Here is a 6,085-nt window from a genome sequence, read left to right on the forward strand (position 1 = left end):
GATTAACTGCATTTTACTATACTTACAGAGTCACCTAAGGTCCTGCGAGTACAAGGGTCGACCCCCAAAGGCAGGGGCAGAGCCAGCATCTGAGAGGGAGGTCTCTTGACCAATGGGCAGAATCTTCACTCCAGGCACATAGCCCCAACCACCTCTGCCAGCAACCTTGAGAGGAAGGACAAGAAGAAAGATGGGATAGAATTTAAATAGAGAAGAATGCCATTTTATCACTCTGCCTCTGGGTGAAATAAAGATCAGTCTTGATGTTCTTACTCCTGGTTAATTCACAGTGGTCTCCTTTCGGCCATACCCATCCTGCAGCAAATTCCAGCTGGTCAGAGAGTCAGTGCTGCGGCTCTGCCATGGAGGTTCATAACCCAACACTGGAACATTCTCTAACCAAGGCAGAAGTGCTTTGGCGGGACTTCCTTTTAGCACCATGGGTGCTAAAAGAAGGGTTAGTAGGTCATGCTACTAATCTAAGGACTCTCTCTACCTTCTCTTCTTCCTCTTTATCCAGATTTCCAAGCCTTAGCTAAGAGTAATTTGGCTTGTTTAGTATTGTTTTCTTATGGTCCAGTGAATTACCAAAAATATTTTTTAAATCATCTCTGTTAATATGATGTCTACCAACTTCTCATTATCAGAAAATACCTAACCTCCAAAGAAATTTGAAATTATCTTTCTGATCCAGGTAAAGCAGCAAATAGAAAATCAATAAAATAAAAAGTGACAGAGATTTTAAATTTTCTGTAATAAAAACATTTATTGGGCTGGGCATGGTCGCTCATGCGTGTAATCCCAGCACTTTGGGAGGCCGAAGCAGAGGGATGACCTGGGGTCTGGAGTTCGAGACCAGCCTGGCCACATGGCAAAACCCATGTCTAATAAAAATACAAAATTAGCCGGGCATGGTGGCACATGCCGGTAATCCAAGCTACTCCAGAGGCTGAGGCAGGAGAATCACTTTAGCCTGAGAGGCAGAGGTTGCACTTGCAGAGGTTGAACTACTGCACTCCAGCCTGGATGACAAAATGAAACAAAACTCAGGCTCAAAAAAAAGGAGAAAAAAAAAATTTATTGAACATCTATTACAGCCATTTGCTGTGCTAGATAATTTACTTTTGGCATATAACTTAATCCTCACAACCACTCTAAGGCCCTCGTGGTCATCATTCTTTTACAAGGAAACTGTAGTTCACAGTGCCCAGCCCAGGGTCACATAGTTAATAAGTGACAGGGCTGGCATTCAGACTTAGACCTTTTGAACTCCATTATACCATGTCATCTGAAGTCTTTATTATTAATGTTGTCATTACAAAAGACACACCAAGTCACTGACTACAGTCACAGAGACCCAATTAAAAAAAAAAAAAAAAGACATGCCAAGATAATTTCTGACTCTGAGAGGATCCTTGTCTCAATCCAAAATATCCTTATTAAATACCTAATTGTGGCTGGTGCTGTTCTAAGTATTGGTCAGGATAAACTGAGTTAAGCAGCAGTCACTAACTATTTACCATATGCTTCGCATGAGGTCCTGAGAGGAAAAGAAATAAATTTTAAAAGACATAAATCCTTTCCCTCAAAGATCTTGCAATCCCATTGGTAAGTCAAGATGAAAGCATATGGAACGAAGACTTGATCCGGCTGCAGTCTTTTGTGGAACAGTGAGTGAACGCAACCAATGTGACTGGAAGAAATTGACAAGGTAGAGGGATCAGCTGTGAAAGGTAGCATGTAGCCCAGTTGGGAGTTTAGGCTGAAATATGCAGTAGAGTTCCTTCTACAGTCTTTACCATACTCAGAGAGCATTTGAGATAGATGATTCTGAAGGTTCTGGGTAGGGTGGACCAGAATGAGAAGAGAATGGAGTCAGGGTGCTGCTCTGGGTATTTCCTGACGATCATGTTTTAGCAGAAAAATAATGACTAAGGGCTGATAATATAAAGCCTATACGTCTCAGTTTACTCAACAACATGAAGTATTTCCACTTCAGGCCTTTGTTAGGTAACATAAACATGAGTTTCCTGTGACCCAGAAACTAACTTTCTTATTTTTTAAATATCTATACCAGTGGGACATGGTGGCTAACATCTGTAAGCCTAGCACTTTGGGAGGCCAAGACAGGCAGATCACCTGAGGTCAAGAGTTCAAGACCAGCCTGACCAATATAATGAAATCCCATCTCTACTAAAATTACAAAAATTAGTTGGGCATGGTGGTGTGTGCCTGTAGTCCCAGCTACTTGGGAGGCTGAGGCAGGAGAATTGCTTGAACCTGGGAGGTGGAGGTTGCAGTGAGCCAAGATCACGCCACTATACTCCAGCCTGGGTGACAGAGCAAGACTCTGTCTCAAAAAATAATAATAATAAATAAAAGACATAAATCACTTACTGAGTATGAAGAATGAAAGAGAGGAATAAATCGAAGAGGACAAGATATTTTTCAGTCTGGTGCCTACAGGAATGATGACATTGACACAAACAAGGAAACTGTGCTTTCTAGTAGCTCATAAAGTAACAGATTGACTTAAAATGCACATAATTTAAAACATTTCAATAGCTGCATGCATAAACATACAAAATCAATACACAAATGGAGTGTAAAACACTACTATATCCCGGCTCAAATAATCGAAGTCTAATGATTAAAGTCATGTCATTAACTCTAATATCCATGGCACTTGCCATACAAACAGGATAGTATCCTTAGATATTCATGAACTAAGCTTGTGGGAAACGTGGGAAACTGCATTACAAGACTCCTCATCATATCAAAAAGAATAGAAAGCAAAGAAATTATTCTCTGAAAATAATCTTAACTTCTGTCTCTACTACTGAATTAGAAATATGGTTCTAGCAAAAGTCTTTGGGCTCTAATTGTCTTTCTCTTTATGGCAATTAGAGACGGTACCACATTGAGTGTAGAAATAACACGATTCAATGCATCCATTAAAAATGGATAAAATAGTAGGTCTTGGAAAAAAAAACATAGGTAGCAGCTTTTTAGGTAAGTGGTATTTACCAGCTGGGTCATTTTGCTCTGTGCCAACTCAACTCAGCAGGAATTACACTTTTAAGGAGCCCCTGTCCTACATGGGTCTGGGTTAGAGTTAGCCAAAGGAGAAATTTATGTGAGATTTGGAAGACGAAATGAAGCAGCAGCCACTATTCTCTGAAAGTCATTGGGGTAACATGCAGTGAGAGGGCTGGACACGGTTGCTCATGCCTGTAATTCCAGCACTTTGGGAGGCTGAGACGGACGAATCACCTGAGGTCAGGAGTTTGAGACTAGCCTAGCCAATATGGCAAAACCCCGTCTCTACTAAAATGCACAAAAATTAGTCGGGCATGGTGACAGGCGCCTGTAATCCCAACTTGAACCTGGAAGGTGGAGGTTGCAGTGAGCCAAGATTGCGCCACGGCACTCCAGCCTGGATGACACAGCGAGACTCCATCTCAAAAAAAAAAAAGAACAAAGAAAAGAAAAGCTGCAGTGAGAGATAGATGCAGGGATGCCGAAGAGTTCCAGCCTGTTCTCCCTCGCCCCTGCTTGGCACTCAATTCTTCTTCCATTGCCAGCCGCACTAACTTAAAGCCACAGTACACCTAACAGGGCAAGAGCCTTCCACAGATTTCTCCACTAACTCCCCTGTGCAGTCCCTTGGCAGCTATATGTGCCTGTCCAGTTTTCCCTAAAAGCTCTGACTTGTCCAGCAGCACCAATGCTTTTGGAAGGCTGATTAGTAACCTTCCTCAGATCCTCCAACTCCCTTTCCCTGGACATTATTTTCCTAGCTCCTCCCACAATGGCATTAGATTTAGATAAATCCCCTACGCCATAGGATTCACAGTGGTTCTGCTTCCTTGACGAAACCTTGACTGATGAACCAGCCTTTTTTTCACCCTATCAATTTGTTACCAAAACACCAAGGGTTAGGTCTAGGTTCTGCTGCTTGCCACACAGAAAGCCAATCACTGACACGAGTGTTGCCAGTTAAGAAGGCTTTAATTGGGTGCTGCAGCCAAGGAGATGGGAGATCAGTCTCAAATCCATCTCCCTGACTGGCTAAAATTAGGGGATTATACTGCAGGGAAGAAATGTAACTACATACAGGAAAACAGGAATTAGGGAGGGGTAAGGAAGAGGAGCTGTTCAACAGGAAGCAGGTAGTCACTTAGGCAACCACGGTAGGTGAGGGGTCTGATGTCTTATTGTCTAGATGCAGTGATCTGGTAAGTTTCAGTTTATTGACACTATCTAGGAGGCCTAATGGTTGGATGCCAGAGAAAGAAACTGAGAAAAGATAAATGTAACTTCCTCAAATTTCAAAACTGGGAGGGTCAATTTCCATGTTTATTCAAAAGAAGCCATAAATATCAGTTCTATGGAACAATTGGACCAGTTTCCGAGGTATATTAGGAGAACACATCCTATTGCTTTCAAATGCATGACCAGGTCCAGCAATGCAACTGCATCTGAGCATCTTCTAGGAAAATGATTAAAGGCTGGCAGGGTGCGGTGACTCACGCCTGGAATCCCAGAACTTCAGGAGGCCAAGATGGGTGGATCATCTGAGGTCAGGAGTTCAAGACCAGCCTGGCCAACGTGGTGAAACCCTGTCTCTACTAAAAATACAAAAATTAGCTGGGCATGATGGCGGGTGCCTGTAATCCTAGCTACTCAGGAGACTGAGGCGGGAGAATCACTTGAACCTGGAAGGCCCAGGAGGCAGAGGTTGTAGTGAGCCGAGATCGTGCCAATGCACTTCGGCCTGGGCAACTGAGCAAAACTCCATCTCAAAAAAAAAAAAAGAAAGAAAAGGATTAAAGGCTGTTCCTGCCCTCAATATCACACTTTAGGGAGAAGCACAGACACATTAAAAAATATATAAATCAGCATAAAAATTCCAATGGTAGAGTGTTTAAGCTTCAGTGAAAGCGTAGAGAAGGAAGAATCAAGTCTGAAAAGCTGGAAGAAGCTAAGAGGGCACAAAGACCTATCTCACACAGCATCATATTCCCAGGGCCCAGGCACAATGCCTAACAAAAAATTAGTGCTCAATAAATATTTCTTGAGTTGAATTGAGTTAAACTGAATTTGTTCACAACACAGTGTTTAGCCCTAGGAATGCAGCATTAACAATACAAGCCAGGTGCAGTGACTCACACCTGTAATCCCAGCACTTTGGGATGCCAAGGCAGGAGGATAACTTGAGGTCAGGAGTTCAAGACCTGCCTGGGCAACATAGCAAGATCCCATCTCTACAAAAAATAACAACAAAAAAAACCCCAGATGTGGTGGCATGTGCCTATACTCCTAGCTACTCAGCAGGCTGAGAAGAGAAGACTGCTTGAGCTCGGGAGTGCAAGGCTGCAATGAGCCATGATTATGCCACTGCACTCCAGCCCAGGTAACAGAGCAAGGCCCTGTCTCTGGAAAGAAACAAAAATGAAAACGAAAAACCAGACAGTTCACACCTTTGCGCAGCTTACAATCTAGTGCAGTTCTTCACAAATTTTAGCACCCATCAGAATCTTCTAGAAAACTTATGAAAACTGTCCGGGTGCAGTGGCTCACGCCTGTGATCCCAGCACTTTGGGAGGTTGAGGCAGGCAGATTACCTGAGGTCAGGAGTTCAAGACCAGCCTGACCAACATGGGGAAACCCCATCTCTACTAAAAATACAAAAATTAGCTGGGCGTGGTGGTGCATGCCTGTAATTCCAGCTACTAGGTAGGCTGAGGTAGGAGAATTGCTTGAACCTGGCAGCCGGAGGTTGCAGTGAGCCGAGATTGCGAATTGCACTCCAGTCTGGGCAACAAGAGCAAAACTCTTACCCAAAACAGAAAAAAAGAAAACTTATTAAAACCCCAATTGCTGGAGCCCATTTTCAGAGTCTCCCATCTAGCAGGTCTGTGGTGGGGCCGTAGAATTGGCATTTCTGACAGCATCCCAGGAAATGTTGGTGCTACTGGTCTGAGTCGCATACTTTCAGAGCTACCGGTCAAGTGCAATAGTTCTCAACGCTGGCTACACATTGGAATCACTTGCCTAACTTTAAAAAATACCCTGCTAGGAG

Source organism: Trachypithecus francoisi, unplaced genomic scaffold (genome assembly GCF_009764315.1).
Source record: "Trachypithecus francoisi isolate TF-2019V2 unplaced genomic scaffold, Tfra_2.0 Lachesis_group0, whole genome shotgun sequence".
In the NCBI taxonomy this organism is placed as follows: Eukaryota; Metazoa; Chordata; class Mammalia; order Primates; family Cercopithecidae; genus Trachypithecus; species Trachypithecus francoisi.